The sequence below is a fragment of the Triticum urartu genome, chromosome 7A (assembly GCF_056163025.1).
Source record: "Triticum urartu cultivar PI428250 chromosome 7A, HENAU_Tu73, whole genome shotgun sequence".
In the NCBI taxonomy this organism is placed as follows: domain Eukaryota; kingdom Viridiplantae; phylum Streptophyta; class Magnoliopsida; order Poales; family Poaceae; genus Triticum; species Triticum urartu.
In genome coordinates this window covers 333,147,501-333,165,666 of record NC_141879.1, presented here as the reverse complement: position 1 = coordinate 333,165,666, position 18,166 = coordinate 333,147,501, and the positions used below count along the sequence as shown (strand labels likewise).

The window sequence follows — 18,166 nt, the reverse complement described above, 5'->3', positions numbered from 1 at the left end:
ATGTTTTTTCCCTTTCGAGAAATGGTGACAGTACCAAATGCCGAATTAGCAGCTGTACTGGGTCAGGACCATAAACACCACGAGCCGGTTAAGCAACAGAAGCTGTGGGCGAAAGCACACTCGTCATTCTCAGACCTGCGGTCGAGGTACGTGCGAACAAGTTCCCATTCTCTATGTTTCATGGCCTATCAATGAAAGTCGGTATCAGGCTGGCTCGCTTGGCGGGTCGTCTCCTTATATACCTAAATCCTCGTTTCACTCATCTGTAAAGGTCTACCCTTCGAAAGGTAGGTTGAGTTCCCCCGTATGTAGCCAGCCACACTCTACTCGCAGGTCAAATATTGGCATAGACAACAGAGAATGTGCTAGGTAGGAAACCGAAGGAACTCTTACTATACGAGAATTTGCAATTCAATATGACAACCGATCAAAAGGGATTGGACGATCCCAATGCGTTGCCCTCCTTCGCAATACCGGAACTATCTGACCGAGCTCCATCAACACAGAAAGCGGAAGGGACAGCAGATACGGATAGACTGGATCCGGAAAGGGATTTCAGCCAGTCCTTGCCTATTGCTGGGCTGGTTGTTTTGTCACGGTCCGATTAGTAGAAGGTGAGTGAGTAAGACGAGGCCCCCGAAGCGTAATGTAGAGCTATACTGCTCTTGTTTTTCCTTCCGCCCTGCTTAGGAGAACTTTGTCTAGAACCCACTTTAGCTAGCTTTCAAGGATACCATTACAGATGAGTGAAGCGAGTATACCGTTTCCGGAGCTCCCGAGGTAGCGCGGTAGCGGAAGCCCTTTCTAGTTCAAGCAGTTCCAATTCCTATTCTGCTTCACCGCTTACACCACACTCTATTGGTTTGCCTTGTGGTGCCTTTCAATCAAGGTCTACTTTGGTTGATCCACTTTCTTCTACAACGCGTTATCCGCATCGAAGTTAGCCAGGTTCCTACCGCTTCTTGATATTATGGATTTTGCAATCCCTGAACGCCGTTGCTTCTACAACCAACGGATACTATTTCACATAAATAATAAATAGAAATGGACAAACGAGTGTGGCTACACAGAGTGAGGAAAAAAACATGGTGGTACCAGCATTGCGTATCACTCACTATGCTTTATGCAATATGGCTTAAGCAATGGTAAAATGGGAGTCCTGAGCAAAGCACATCTGATCGATATGAATGAAAGATACATCCGTATTTTCTTCTCCTTCGAAGGTTAGGTATCCGCTCGTTAGATCAGCGCCGCATAAATACTTACTTTAAAAGGGGCGACTCCCGCCTGTGCTTAAGTTGTTTCAAGCTTGTAAAGACTCGCGATCGGAAGATTGACCTGGTTTTCTTTCAGCTGAAACTCTACCTAATGGTTCAAATTCCCCGGGTCCATGGGTCCATGGCCGCTTAGCTTAGACAGCCTTGTTAGAGACATGAATGCGGGGTGAGGTTTCCAATTGATTTGTATTCACCGGGACCTCCCCTTATTGGGTTTTCTCCACTTTTCTAGTTGTTGTGGAAAGAATGTTGAGCAAATGAGTTTAAGGGGTGGTTTTCTGTTTACTTTTTTTCAGCCTACGTCGTCTCTCTTCCAGAACCTCACAATCATCAGTGTCTGAAGTTTCATGATGAATATTGGTTTCACATTTTATTGCTTACGTGAGGAAATATCAATTTGGAACTCGAATTTATATTTGAGTTATGATGAGGAGTGAGGTAGATTCGCATTGTTGAAGAAAGCGAAGAAAAAGGATGCTGCTATGGCTTGCTTGTGGCTCTTTCTTCTATTGGCTAGTCTCAGGCATGATAGTTTCAATTTCTTTTGGAAAGCAAGTGCGGCTCAGTCATAAGTGTTAGTAATAGCATGAAGTAAGTTGTCGGTAGCCGGCATTAGGTAAAAGGAAAAGCTTCTCAAAAGCATCCAGAAATATCATAGAATGGTGATCGAGATCACCTTCACGGGAATCATCCTTTGCAAATTGGGGGAAGGGAACCAATCAAGTCACCAAGAAGTTCCCGAAACTTTGTTTAGTATTAAGGTTCTTCTCTTCCAGCGTTTAGTATTCAAGTTCTTCTCTTCCAGCCCCCTGGCCCCTCTTTGATAAGGAAAGTTTTCATTTCTCAAATCAAAAATGACAAATATGGTTCGATGGCTCTTCTCCACTACCCGCTTTACTACTTTCTATTTTTTCTTATGTATTAAGTTTCCCTTAATATAAAATTTGGTATTACTTTCGATTTTTATATTTTTATTCCTTTGTCGTTTTATATTCTGCCTAATACCAATTTTCAATCTTTTCAGTTCGTGCTTCGTCGGCTCCTCTTTTCTGATCACTCTCCCACTGGAGATTCAAGACCCCCAGGCTCTAGCTCATTTAGCAGGGCTAAACTTCTATCTAAGTCTTTACGAGCAGGATCCGGGATGGGTTATGTTCATTCAGAACGAGCTTAATCACAATACCCCCCTGGAAGACATACCTGGGCGGCTTAAGCTCTTCCTAATGGAAGAAAAGCTCTCTTCTATGCGACAAGATGTCATTCAGGAATTTGTGGTGCTTTATCAAAGAGTAGGGCCTTATCTACCGATCGAGCCCTACTTGGTCGATGAAGCGCTTCGTTCCTATCTGGACCATATTCACGCAACTGATTTTTTCACTGTTCTCCAAGCGTCTTATCAAGATCTGCGGGAGAATGAGGGAGGATCCGTTTTCTTTCGAAATGCTGTTTCCCACAACCGGGATCTCTTTGAGGCGGAAAGCTCCGCAAGGAGGTGCCTGGAAGTGGAACAGAGGATCCGGTGGGAAGAAATCCCCAAGAGCAAGGAAAGTCTTGAAAGAGCTGAGCACGAGCATGCTCTCAACTTGTTTAAGTCGGAGGATCTTAGAAGGGAATTAGAAAAAAAAAGAGCAGGGTAGCTCAGTAATTCTGATTCTTTTCTCTTCCAGCCCCCCGGCCCCTCTTTGATAAGGAAAGGTTTCATTTCTCAAATCAAAAATGACAAATATGGTTCGATGGCTCTTCTCTACTAACCATAAGGATATTGGGACTCTCTATTTCATCTTCGGTGCCATTGCAGGAGTGATGGGCACATGCTTCTCCGTACTGATTCATATGGAATTAGCCCGACCCGGCGATCAAATTCTTGGTGGGAATCATCAACTTTATAATGTTTTAATAACGGCTCATGCTTTTTTAATGATCTTTTTTATGGTTATGCCGGCGATGATAGGTGGATTTGGTAATTGGTTTGTTCCGATTCTGATAGGTGCACCTGACATGGCATTTCCACGATTAAATAATATATCATTCTGGTTGTTGCCACCAAGTCTCTTGCTCCTATTAAGCTCAGCCTTAGTAGAAGTGGGCAGCGGCACTGGGTGGACAATCTATCCGCCCTTAAGTGGTATTACCAGCCATTCTGGAGGAGCAGTTGATTTAGCAATTTTTAGTCTTCATCTATCAGGTATTTCATCAATTTTAGGTTCTATCAATTTTATAACAACTATCTTCAACATGCGTGGACCTGGAATGACTATGCATAGATTACCACTTTTTGTGTGGTCCGTTCTAGTGACAGCATTCCTACTTTTATTATCACTTCCGGTACTGGCGGGGGCAATTACAATGTTATTAACCGATCGAAACTTTAATACAACCTTTTTTGATCCTGCAGGAGGGGGAGACCCAATATTATACCAGCATCTCTTTTGGTTCTTCGGTCATCCAGAGGTGTATATTCTCATTCTGCCTGGATTTGGTATTATTAGTCATATCGTATCGACCTTTTCAAGAAAACCGGTCTTCGGGTATCTAGGCATGGTTTATGCCATGATAAGTATAGGTGTTCTTGGATTTCTAGTTTGGGCTCATCATATGTTTACTGTGGGCTTAGACGTTGATACGCGTGCCTACTTCACCGCAGCTACCATGATCATAGCTGTGCCCACAGGAATCAAAATCTTTAGTTGGATCGCTACCATGTGGGGAGGTTCGATACAATACAAAACACCCATGTTATTTGCTGTAGGGTTCATCTTTTTGTTCACCGTAGGAGGGCTCACTGGAATAGTTCTAGCAAACTCTGGCCTAGACATTGCTCTACATGATACTTATTATGTGGTTGCACATTTCCATTATGTACTTTCTATGGGAGCCGTTTTTGCTTTATTTGCTGGATTTTACTATTGGGTGGGTAAAATCTTTGGTCGGACATATCCTGAAACTTTAGGCCAAATCCATTTTTGGATCACTTTTTTCGGGGTTAATCTGACCTTCTTTCCCATGCATTTCTTAGGGCTTTCGGGTATGCCACGTCGCATTCCAGATTATCCAGATGCTTACACCGGATGGAATTCTCTGAGCAGTTTCGGTTCTTATATATCCGTAGTTGGGATTCGTCGTTTCTTCGTAGTTGTCGCAATCACTTCAAGCAGTGGAAAGAACCAAAAATGTGTGGAAAGTCCTTGGGCTGTTGAACAGAATCCAACCACACTAGAATGGTTGGTACAAAGCCCTCCGGCCTTTCATACTTTGGGAGAACTTCCTGCGGTAAAAGAGACAAAAAGCTAAAAAAAACCTCTCCTAACTATGAAGGAAGTTTCATAGAGATAGGTGTGGGGAAATAAGTTCTTCATTTGAAGAGTTAGTTGGCTGGCCTACCGGCCCGCAGATTAGGTTGGCTTTTATTGCCAACTGAACTGCGTAACCAAAGCGATTCCTTCTTGGTGGAGATAGGTGGGTCCTGGTCCAACCTAAGTCAGTTCGAACCTGACGGGTCGTTTGTTCGTGTGGAGAATCTCTCTCCTTACTCAGGATTTCTTTATCTTCGAGGCAAGGCATATTCATATGTCGAAGAAGGGGGAAGTGTCTCCATTTACGCTCATAGAACCCGGAAAAAAGAATATACCGTCGTTTAAGGACCAAGGATGCGATGTGAGAAGCGTAGGTTGGAGTAGCAGGAGTATGCGACAAGCAGTTGCATGTTTGATGTGGGTCTGTAACGAGATGAATTAGAACACTTGGAATCCTCGCGGATATAGCTGCCACGAGGGCTCTTTCCCACTTAATAGATTCATTCCTTCGTTATGGAGGTTGAGGGTACCTGCCGTTCAGAGATGCTATCAGAGTAGGAAAGTTAGCCAAGTTATCCTGCCTAGTTTAGATAAAGCACCCCGATCATACCAGACGCAACCCGATCATTCTATACATAGCATAGTGGAATTTGAGTAAATTCTCTCTGCCTTTCCCATTTCCAATTCAAAAACCACTAGGCATAGAAGGAAATCTTTCCCGGTAGAAGGTTCTCAGTAATCAGCAGTGGGAATAAGCCCTTCCAGTCTTTTTCGCCTAAGAAGGTTTTGGAGGAGGAACCTATGGGAACGGCAGTCCTGCATCGAGATTATTAGTTGCTTACCGCTGCACATTTTATCAAGATCAACCTGTGGGAATAGCCGTCCCTTCCTTACCAAAGAAAGAAAAAAGGAATGACGCGGTCTGGTTTACAAGTAAGAAAGAAATAGGATAAGGGTAAAGGTGACGTTTTAGCTCTTCGTTCCGCCCTTGGTTTACAGGCTTTGTTAACCGGACCGGAAAAGGGGCATTTTCTGGGTAGGTTTCCCTATTAAGTCAGCACCGGATCAAGATTGGAGACCCACCACAAGCAGAGAACAAAAAGCCTAAGAGTGGTGACCAACCATCTGCAAAAGGAGTAACAGAGCAAAGCGGAGAAGAGAAGGAAGCTCTTAGGTTTAGTGATTCATACCTGTCCTGTCTTTTGTTTCCAGGGTTTCGATTTCCGGTCCAGAGCTAGTCTACTTATTTATTTTATACGGAAACGTAATTTTGCATATTATACGGAATTTGTCATACCAGGTTTTCCTAGAGTTGAGGAATTCTATCCACTCCAGGAAAAGCACTGGTTTGAGAAACTACACTACAGGAAAGTACTAAGGAATAGGAAGCTGCTACTTGTACTTATTATTCTTGTCCAAAGATGCCAGGCCGAGACAGAAACCCAACTAGTGAAATAGAACGGATCTCTCTAATAAACTAGGGTTCTTCTCTTCGGGTTGCTGGTATCCTTATATGGATCCGTCTTGTCTCCTCGGCTCGATAAGCTAGCAAAGTCAGTTCGTTGGATTGGTCTGTCCGGTCTGTCAGTCAGGAAAGCACGTCAAGTCGGTTAATAGCTCTGGTCCGGTTTCTAACTCGGTGAATTGGTATGGTCTGGAGGCCCGGCAATAACAATAGCAGACAGGTTAGTTGTTCAAGTCCGTCTGGTTGATAGGTCAGCTCGGTATAGAATCTTGTCTGGTTTCTGAAGTCGGTAAAGTCCAATCAGTAGAGTGCCAGTTAAGTTCCTCAAGTAAGGATCTTTGATTCCTCCAATTCGGTAGGTAATCATAATAGTCTCGGCTCGGAATGCGAAGATGCTGCTAATCTGTTAAAGGGATCTAGATCGCATTTATTTGATATGCGTCCCTTCTTCAACCCCGGATGTGTACCTGACGCCAGGGAATAACGTAGTTCTAAAGTAGTGACTCGTGTCTTGGAGGTCGTCCATCCAAATGTTCCTCTTTGCCATTGCCCGCGTCTACTCCTATAACCGAATCGATGGCCTATAGCGCCATGCCATAATGAAATTCTTGATCATTTCTTTGTTCGTAACATGGCGTAGTGTATCACTGGGTGCCACAATCCCATTCAATTCTTGTCCATTCAATACCATGGATATATCGATTTCTATTTTCAGAAAGCTCCTATTTCGATTGATATCTCTAGCAAATATATGCGTAGCGTATGTCAAGATAAAGTGAATCAATCCGTATGACGGCAGGGAGCGGAGGCAGCTTCAACTCAAGTGAGGAGCAAGCTTACCTCGGGCGGGTAGATTGATCGGCTCCTTCATATCTCGGGATTTCGCTTAGGCCACCCAGGCCATACCACAGAAAAAAGATCTGGTTTCCTTTCCCTCATCAACCTGCCGCTGCCGTTCTTTTATTTCACGAAAGAATCTTTCCGTCCGTATTGAGCAACTCAAATTCCTAGAAAGCCGTTGGTGCACCCACCCAGTGAGTAACTACTAATGCAGTGAGTAACTACTAATGTTACGAACAAAGAAACTTTCAAAAAGTGGACCCAACAAGCAAAGCAACGGATTGGGCTGCACTGCCTTTCGGCGTTTTAGTTAGGCGCATCCTCTTGCGGGATGAAAATCTGCCATAGCACGCTCCGCACCTTTGACGGAACATTTGCTCGATGATGGTCCTACCCTACGCGGGCTTACTAACGATGGCCAAGCATGCAGTCATTCCCGTTCTATTTGATAGGGGAAGCAAGCTAGTCAAAGAAGAAGGAAGCATGGGTATAGGTAAGTCTAGACATATTGACACGGGCGTATACTGAAATAGGCATAAGGCCGCTAACGCTAAGGAGACAGCACCGCTTCTTTGTTCGTAACTAGGACATGTATTGATGCTAGAGGCAGACTCCTGGCACTTATCACTCCTTAGATGAAGCAAGACAAGAGTGAGTCCGCTAAGGGACAAGTATGACTCAAAAAATGATGGCAGATTTTTATGGAAACGATTATATTTTAGTATATTGTATCATTGGGTTTGTCATTGTCGATAGCTATTCTTGTCGCCGTTAGGGCTGGCCGGATGATCCATCACATAAATGCTATTAATGTTGAAACACAAGTAACTGATATATCCAAAGATGTTCTTAAAGAACAAATCATTTATCAATTGGAAATACTCTATAAAGTCTATAGAGATACTACTGAGGGTGTGCACTTACCGGCAGGAGTCAATCTCCAAGAAGTAAGCACACATCTATTTTTTGTAGACGAGAGAGTGAGCCTTCTAAACAGTATCTACTGTGATCTTATTGCAAAGGGAACTGGAAGTGAATACTTTAGCCAAGTTATACAATTTCTTCTGGGATAGCTTGTTGTGGGGCTTTCCGAAGGGTCGTTCTGAGAGTGGTCTCTTTTCTTTAAGGTTGCATATATTGTCGGAGAAGGGAGGGATCCAGGCCAGGTCTAAAAGTGCCGAGTTGGGTTTGGGACAAGATCAGGAAATAGTGCATCTTATATAGTGGGTGCCAACTTGATTGCTGCTGGGATTGCTTGATAGGAAACTTTGATTGATACGAGCAGATGTGAATGAATTGAAATAGTCAATAGTGGTGATATGATCCCGGTATCTACACTCGGATCTACTTCTGCTACCGAGACTGCTGCTACTGTAAAAGCATCAGGAACGTGTCAATTCACTGAATAAAGTGCTCTTTCCATTGATTTATGGATGAAATCACGAAAAAGATAAGGAACCACCGATTCTGCATCAAAAACAGGGGTTCTGGAGCCAGTTTCTCAAATCGTAAGTAGATCCAATCCAGGGCAGTTGATAAGTGAGGTTCTCCGGTCGAATGCAAATAAGCCAGAGCGTATCTCTTGTTTCGAGGAAGAAACAAACATCCTGGTCTCAATAGATCTTGATTCTATGCATGCGTCAGACACATCACGAGCCGGAACAAATGAGTGCTTTCAACTCACGAGCCGGAACAAACGAGTGCTTTCAACAATAAGCAATACCCGAGCTTCCTTCTACCAACCAGGATTCCGATACCAATTCCAATCTGGCACAGCACAAGGAAGTAGCGCACCAGAAGAACCAATACGAGAACCCTTCCTTCCAGCCAGAATCCGTCTTTCTTGTCCTTTGCATTCGAGGAATGGGATCTGCCTTGTGGAAACAAAAGCTATTTGTTCGAGTCAAGCAAGCGGACAGTCAGCTAAGAATACTGGAAGAGAACTCTCTAGCCCTGCACTTAAACTAGACTAGAAATCCGAAAAAACACTAGTTTTGGCCCATAGCGAAATAGAGTTTTTCTTCTCCGTGGACTCCCCATGCTTGGCGCCATAGGCTTTAGGACTTTTGGCACTAGGGAATCATACTTTGATCAGATCCGTGGACAGGCTCCCGAGGTCAAATCGGATTATGGACTTTTCCAGCTAAGTGAAAACGCACTTCACTACTAGCAAAGAAGTCAGCTCAGGGCAGGGCCGGTGGTAATCTCAGATAGGAACTTGCCGGGATCCTTCCATACCTGCCATCCACCACTACTACTGACCGTTTCCCAGAACGAGCCATACCTTTTCCCAGAATGAGAATACGGCTGAGGACGAATAGCGGCGCCTAGCTTTAGTTTCCACACGACACGATGGATCTATCACTCTCTTTAGCCAGGCCATTCTCTAGAGGAGAGTTCCGAGAATGAATTCCAATCTGGTACCAATCGTAGAAATCGTATTGTAGAGTTCTTCTCACACCTAGCACAGCTACAAGCATTCCTCGAATGCAGAGACAAGACGGAGGATATCTGATCCCGCGGAACATCTGCTACCAACTACGGATTACCTTGTTTCCATGAAATCCATGTTTCTGGCACCTTGGCCCCCTCTACCTACGAAATTCTGATTCCTATTGCTTAAGAAAGTACAGCAGAAATAAAGTCTTTGGGTAGATGAGGTCACTGATTAGCCCGCTGAGCTGCTCTGTCCCCTCTACCGGGATGGGATTGTTTATGCGCTTGTCCCGATGAAGCTTAGGATCCGATAGAAACATGGGGTCAACTAAGGAAAAAAAATGGGAACCTTTGCATGAGGCGCCTTCCTCAGGATGTGCGCTCTCTTTTCAGGATTGAGAATGACGACACAGCCTGGAGGTCTTTCGTCTACTTCTTCTGTCCAGGCCTGTTTAGCATTCTAAGCAGCCGCCTTCCTATACGCATAAAGTGGAGTTATATTAGTACCTAACACCACAATATAAGTCTTATTCTAAGTAGGATCACCCACATTTATTTACTAAGATTTGCTTTATGAAAGTAAATGACACCAGGATGGTTTCAAAATATCTTTCTGATGATAATAATCAAGAAGGTAGCGTACTCACTCTTATAGTATAAGCTTGTACAAGTAAGCCGGTATTAAACTACTCTTATTAGGCAAGCTGGTAAAGACCTACTCTTAGGCATCGATAGTAGGTATTGTCAATTTCTTCTTTTTTTCAAATATCCTCAACCACATGGCCAGAGAAGGGAAGTAAGGAAGAGTATAAGTCTAAGATATAAGTAAAGGTGGGGCTAAGACCTCTAAGTCAAAGAGTGAGGGCGTTAGCGGGTAGTATTTTGGAATGCTGATGTATTTGATTGATAAACCATTGAGTCGTAAATGACCTATTTAGTTCCGGATGAAATATTGATTGACTTTCCATTATACCCTTCTTCCAGCGAAGTGCTTTAACTCTCTTACATCTACCCTCTCTTCCAATCAAGTATCTAGAGAAGGTAGCGAGCCTTTTGAGGTATGGCCTGATAGCGCCTTATAGTCTTGACCCGAATGCTTGAATTTCTGACCTCACTGGTCTCAAATAAATAGACTTTCCTATCCTCTTAAGGTTCTCTATGCCCTCAGACATTGATTGCTATACAGAATTTAGCATAAAGTATTTGAATATTGATTATTATTATGAGGCTGAGAGAGCAAGTAACTTAATGAAGCAAGACTTAGAAGGAAAGGAGAGAGATTCTCCACACGAACGAACGACTCGTCAGGTTTGAACTGACATAGGTGAATCAGACCAACACCTATCTTACACCAACAAGGAGTCGCTTTCTCTATGCCCGACTTACGAGCTCTTTGCTTATTATTTCTCGGGTGGGATGAAGGTCGAAATGTCTAGTTTGAATTGCTTATGCTTATATAGTTTGAATCGTCTAGCTTCATACCAAGGTTTTTCTACAAAAGAACCAAGTAAGAAAGTAAGCCCGTTCAATTGAAATAGCTTCCTCGCTTCGCAGTTCGATACCCACTGAAACTATGGATACGATAGACTCGGGAGGGGGAAAGGGTTACTTTATTTGGGCTGCTAAGTCTTTCTTGTTGATTCCGGAAATAAAGAGGACCTTCTTAATCCTTCGTGCTCCACACCCGCCTCGCTGGACCTATCCATTCGAGCTCTCTCCTCTAATCCCAACTCGACACGGCTGGACGACGACGCCTGTTCACTTATAACGAAATCACACGTTAAGCCCGATGAATTCATCTACAATTTCTGGATTTGTCGGTTTGGCAAGGCAGAACCAGGGCCCTTCCATTAAGGTTATATTATAGTTTCGATAGGAGAGATGCAGACCAGATAGGAATGCAAGAATACTCTGTAAATTGTTTATTAATTGGTTTAGTCTGTGGAAGAGAAGTATCGATCTAGAGGATTGCCCCCCCCAGACTGACCTAGTTGTCCTTGACTTGCTTCGGAAAGAAAAGACCTAGTACTTGTTTACCTTGACCATGGCTACTTTCCCGCCGCCTTTCCTTCTATACTATTCCTATGTGCTATCCCAGGCATCCCTTGTCAAGCTACCTATCCCTACGAAAAAGCAAGCCTACTTACTACGTGTTTTCCTCTATTGGCAAATACGCATATACTGACCTACTCACGTGCATATCTTGCATAAATAAATCCCCTAAAAAACAAACTAGCCCGTATCTTCCTAGTCCTTGTTGCCAGCCCTACTCGACTATTTAGAAAAAGCTACTACTTGAATGCATACTTTTACTATTCTTTAAAGAAAAAACACACACTATTTATGAGTTTATGCCCCACCAACAGAGCAAAAGAACGCTCAAATGAGGAACTAGAATATGAAAGTGCAAAATCTCCTACCGAACAAAGAAAGCACTATATCTCATTTCAAAAAGAAGGTAAAAATTCTTCAACCTAACTCAACACAACTATATTTCTACTGTATATGTATGTTTGTAACGTGCCACAAAACCATCTTAAGATTAGACAGTTATCAATCAGCAAACGCATTGACCACATGCAAAAAATAAAGACGGATCTCCTTCCTTTTATTCGGTGCTTTCCTTTTATAAGTCACTGCTATTCTTCCTTGACCCTTCTTACCTTTGCTAGATTTTGCATTCCCCTCATTACTATTCGGCTCAGTATTATCTTCACCTTTGGAATTGCTTCCACCAGAAGTAGACGACAAGTACCGTAGATGTCAGAATTTCGTATATAGCAAATTCAGGTAGTAAGTAATGGAACTATAGCATGCAAAGGGACTGTACCATGGAAATGGAGAAGAAATCTCCATCAAGTTTTTCCATTTTATGCCATATGAATAAGAGATTCCTTTTAGTTAGAAAGCTCGCGTAGAAGTTTGCTATCAAAGACCTCGGTATTCTTTTCATCCGCGGTTTCCCACTTCTCTGTCTCTGGGTGAATGCCTCTACCAGAGGTTATGCGCCAGCTTGGGAAAGCCTTAAGTTATATCTTAATCTGTCTTGCAAGGTAGATTGGATCATGTCCGCGATAGAAGTTGCGGAGGAATGAAACGACGATTTCGGTATAGGAAGAGAAAGGGATTGTGCTTTCGACCGTGGCGAGATAGGATAGACTTGGGATTCTTTCTTGGCCCTTGATTGCCAACACTCTGGGCTGAATTAATTAATGAAACTAATAGGAAGGATTGGGATGATGAACTGGTGATATTATTTCTTTCGCTGACTGACCAAGGTAATTAATTCCTTCCATTGGCCAGGCGGGTAAGCAAGGAGACGACGTTCTCATTAAAAAAAATGAAATATGCCATGCCGAATTCAAAAACAACTCCTTAAACTCCGTCGTTTACCGACATCCTCTCGGCTATCATACGTCCTCCGCTTATCTCTCTTAGGCATAGGCATCTCAAAACATTCCTCCTTCCGAGTTGCTTGTCCAAACTTGGCTCTTTAGTAAAACGAAGGAGCTGCTAAGCTATTATTAGGTATCAATTTAGGAGCCTTTTTTCATTTCCAACTACATTATTGTGAGCATTCGGAACCCGTTCCTACGCGGTCATCAAATTGGCTGGCTTTGGACCCTCGATCGCAGCAATGAACTCAGCGTCCCACTTAACTTACTTTTGGTACTTTTGAATCTTGTCCCATCCCATAGCTTCACAAGTGAATCTACCTATGGATCGATAAAGTTGATCATTACTTTTCAAATTCTTATTTCATGTGTCCGCCATAGCGCTTATCTATCTCCTGGTCTGATTCATCTTTGGAATGTAACCGGACATATTACAAGGCGAAAAAACAGTGATTTCATCGATTCCGGATTGCCCAGTGTCTCCCTTTCCCTCTTTCCTTTCACTTTCCTCGCATAACGAAAGCATGATTTACCCGAGCCGAGTATCTTGTTAGAGTAGTAGATTCCGCGCTCGAGATGATGTGTTGAACGGGCAGGAGATTCTTTTACTCCAAAGCCGTTGCGCAGGTTTGTGTGTGACAACTATGTCGATCAGTTTTTAAAGATGCCCAGAAACTATGTCTACAGATTCCGACAGAGAGTACAAGTGGTGCCATCGGAGGAAGCTGACAACCTTAGAACAAGAATGGAAAAAGGATTGATTGCTCGACGAAGTAGTACCAACAGGATATATTAATCACTAGGTTACGGTAATATGTGCTTGTCTCTGAAAAGAAGGATAAAAGGATAGATTAGCAAAGCAGTCACTCCCAACGGCAGATGAAAACGATACCGACACATCTACTAAATCATCTTAACAACCTTGAAGATACGGGATTATATAATAAACTCATTTAGTTGATAGATCATTATTGGATTCTTTTTATTGTGACCAAGATCCATGAAATAGCTCTCTTTATACTACGTTATAACTAGCGGATACTTCCCATTCTTATGTCTTCTTTCCTTATTACGACTCCTGTGCTTAGATAAAATACGACGTTTGAGTTTGGACATAGCCAATTGCTACTTACGGTGCTAGGCCTTTTCAAGCAATGGAAGGCAGACTTGAATGCCAATCAGACATGGCCAGAAGCTTAGATAATATCACTAGTTTCTCTTGTTTATCACTTAATAAATAGTCTTATTTGTCCCAGGGAGCAAGGAGAGAAGATGACAGGTTGAGTAGAGAAAGGTGGGTCATTGTCCCAACGTAGTAGTATTTTTGTTTTGTTTTCAGCTGATCTATATCAAAATAATAGAATAAATAAAGGCAAAGGATTTGGTTCAGTTGTCAAGTACAGATTTCCTTTACCCAGAGTTGGGAACTCTGAATAGTTGTTTGAATACCGACTGCCTTCCTTGCGCTTCAATTCCTCTTATCCAATCCAACTTCCCCTGGGAGCCAAGCAGAAAAGCAAGTCCTCTAGTTATGGATGCAGTACTCACCTCACTAAACTTAGGAAGAACTAATTCAAGTAGAATTACAAATAGCGAGAAGTGGATGAAAAAGGGATCGAGCCTAGCTCGAAAACAGCTGCTCCTTCCCTCTTTCTTGCTTGCTTTACTCGGTATTCAGTGAAAGATTAGGCTTGGTAATTACAGTTACCAATGGTAAGGATTGGCACGTGAACTTTCCTTTTTATCGAGCTCGAAAAAGCAATGGGTGGGTTGGCTGTGAAAGGAGAGTAGAGTTTTTTAGTTTAGTAAGAAAAGTACTGGGTGAGGCTCCTCACATCCATAACATATTATCTGTACTCTTTTTCAAGCATGCCTCTTTTTAATGACTCTCTTTCTCAACTTAATTGTGGCATTTCATTCTGTTATCGACTAATGGTTGACACTGGAGAAGCATTGAAGGCTCCTTCCATAGATTCCAAAGCCCTGTTTGCTATTATCAGAATATTCTGACTCCCTTGTTGTCTTATTGATCTGACCAACCGCAATAACAACATTGCCATTCGGGGTTACGCGAGTCGGAGTATTAAATAAATGGAATATTCCAGCAGGAGCAACCGAACCATCTTCTCGTTGTCCTTCCATTCTTCTGACCAATAAAATAGCTCTTGGTCATAAGAATCCAGCCGGAGTTCGAAATCAGAGATAAGAATTGAATCGATTTCAGGCACTTCCCTCAAGCCGAAACCGGAACAGGAAACTTGTAACTTCCAGCCGAGAAGGATAAGAGAGGTTTGTCTTGCTTTGTCTTATAGTGATTGTGTGCCAGGGGTCAGCGAAGAGACGGGACACTATTGTCCCGGACTACTTGGACTAGTCTACTAGGACTCGGGGGAAGAGACTTGTTTGTGATAGGACGAGAGATCAAGTACAGTGTTCGGTTCAAACTAGGCAACCTCTTCGTTATAAGACCGAGAATAGTATATGCCCCGTCTCACCACTAGCTAGGGCCACCAGCATTAGGAAACTAAGGAAGAGTCGTATGGCTAAGGAATTCAGGGCTGATAGAGCTCTTGGGAAGAAGTCAGTATCCAGCTTTCTTTCATTGATATCACAATAACAAGCGAGGAAAGGACAGTCTTTCAAGAGAAGATAGGTCTGTTTTTCATTAAGGAATTGCGGCGAGTATTGCTTGTTTCCCAGATCCGGTATCAGGACCTGTCGATAGATGGGATGGACCCACCCATTTGACTCTTATGAATTGATAGTTAGATACTATTGCTAAAGGAAAGTAAAGATAGTGGTTTGTGTTGCAAAAAGCTAGTTTAAGGTCAGGCTCCGTCAAACAGAGTCGTCAAGAACGAAAAGCTGAAAGAATGATGTGTCAAACAGTGATTGCGCACAGAGGTTAGTTAAGTATAGGAACTATTGTCCCTAACGAGAAGTATGCTGCTGTCCCAATAAAAGGATAGTTGGACGGTATCGATTGAGGGAATAGGGATAGGTGGTTAAACGCGATGCTGCGCCTAACTATATAGAACGGTGATCCATGAAGAGAAGTCGGCCAGCTATTAAGTCAGAGAAGTCATCAACCTATTACTAGTGTCAGTTCTGTTAAGAGAAGTCATCAACCTATTACTAGTGTCAGTTCTCTTCTTCCTCTCTACCAATTGAAAGTAAGTATTGATTTCGCCTAATAGGGACAAAGCAAAGTAGGGTGGTCAAGTACAGTATGCCTGGAGTTCGTAGTGCCCACTAGATATCATTGGCAAGTTATAGAAGTCTTTCTCTCTTCTGAGATATCATTGGTCAGTGCAGCGAGGGGCAACCATCATTTCTATTGCTCTGTAAAGAAAAGATAGGACAAGGGTCTTGCTCCACCCAATGGAGATAAAGCACGGGGATCCGTTAAGGGAGTATTGAATCGATAAGAAGCACTTGAATTCTAGTGGGCCCGGCTACCCAACACTAGCCCCAGATCATTTATGTATTATCAATTGATAGTAGGGGCAGGCAGGGGAAACTCTTTATATCAGTTAAGTAAACTACTGATTGTATTGTGGGCTGGGATCCTACTTCTATAGCGAAGTAAAGAAGTGTGGAATGCGCTATCTCGAAGTAAAGAAGTGTGGCTTGATAGATAAGTTGCACAAACCTTTGAGCTCGATACGATATAGTCTAGCGATTAGTTCATAGACGGGAAGCTCCATTCTCCCATTGTTCGGGACTCTCATTGTTCTGTTCAGAAAGTAGTCGGCATCTTCCTTTATTCAATTAGCAAGGCAGTGCTGGTTGATTTCATCATTTCTAGGTATACCCTCTCCCTTTTCTACGAAGGTTTGCTGCTCCGCCTGCACTAGTGAATTATTCTATTCTTCTCCTTTGGTTCAGTCTGTGGGGAAATCAGAATTCACCATTGAATCCTGTGGATCAGCTCCCTTACATAATAATATTTCACTGTATCAGCTACGAGGGGAAAATCTGAAAGACAGAGGATAGAGAGTGAGAGAAAGAGTGTGAGACTTGCGCCGCTCTCCATTTCGAGGGGATTTCGATGATTCTGGGGTGATTGAACTATTTCTTTACCTGTTCAATTTCTAACGAATCAAGATATCCTCTTGTTCCGGTAGAAATAGTAGCTATCTGCTCTTCCACTGGGAGAGGATTTGCCTGGGATTGTTTAAGCAATTCCCTGAATCGTCGACCCCTTGCCAATTGATTCTGACTTGTTTTATCGAGAGCAGAGGCGAATAATAGGCTTGTCACTCTGCGAATTGAGCTAGTTCCAATTTGGATTTGCCAGCTACTTGTTTCATGGCTTTAATTTGAGCCGCGGATCCTACTCTGGAAACAGAAATACCCACATTAATAGCGGGTCGAATTCCGGCATTGAATAGATCCGCAGATAAGAATATTTGTCCATCTGTAATGGAGATTACATTAGTAGGAATATAGGCGGAAACGTCTCCAGATTGAGTCTCAACCATTGGTAAAGCGGTCATACTTCCTTCGCCTAAAAGAGAATTTAATTTAGCGGCTCTTTCTAAAAGGCGTGAATGCAAATAAAAAACATCCCCTGGATAAGCCTCACGTCCGGGAGGTCTTCTTAATAGAAGGGACATTTGGCGATAAGCTTGTGCCTGTTTGGAGAGATCATCATAAATTATTAAAGTATGCCGTTCGCGGTACATAAAATACTCAGCCAGGGCTGCTCCCGTATAAGGAGCGAGGTATTGTAATGTAGCAGGTGAATCCGCCATTTCAGCTACTACAATAGTGTATTCCATGGCCCCCTCCTCATGGAAAGTAGTTACTACTTGAGCTACGGAGGATGCTCTTTGACCGATAGCTACATAAACACATATTACACCTTGCCCTTTTTGATTGAGAATTGTATCTGTGGCTACTGCTGTTTTGCCAGTCTGTCTGTCCCCAATAATGAACTCTTGCTGACCGCGCCCTATAGGGATCATCGAATCGATAGCAATAAGCCCTGTTTGAAGAGGTTCGTATACGGAACGCCTGGAAATTCTACTTGGAGCAGGAGATTCAATTAAGCGAGATTCGGAAGCTACAATTTCGCCTCTCCCATCAATAGGTTTAGCCAGAGCATTTATAACACGACCCAAGTTATATACGCTCACGGGTATCTGAGTAATTCTTCCTGTTGCTTTTACAAAACTTCCCTCTTGATGCTAAACCATAGCTCTAACTGAGTCAAATTCCACAATTTCTAAGAACGATATGCTTTTTTTTCATTTTCCACTGTGAAAGCTTCTCTCAATCCCTCCCTAGTCCTTTCTTTCCTGGGCACAGGCTTACCTGGTTGACCGCCCACATTCATTCATTGTTCGTTCTGTTGTGGAATCGAACCACAGAGCTAGCGCAATTGGGATTTAGAGTCCCATGCGTGAAACTAAAGAGGATTTTCAGTCCTCTGCTCTACCAGCCAGAACCTAGAAG

At 42.9% G+C, this 18,166-nt stretch overlaps 1 pseudogene; it reads left to right on the top strand.

Annotated features, from left to right (window-relative positions):
• Window positions 1-1,495: 1,495 nt before the first annotated feature.
• LOC147959526 (uncharacterized) lies at window positions 1,496-2,914 on the top strand (annotated as a pseudogene).
• Window positions 2,915-18,166: the final 15,252 nt, after the last annotated feature.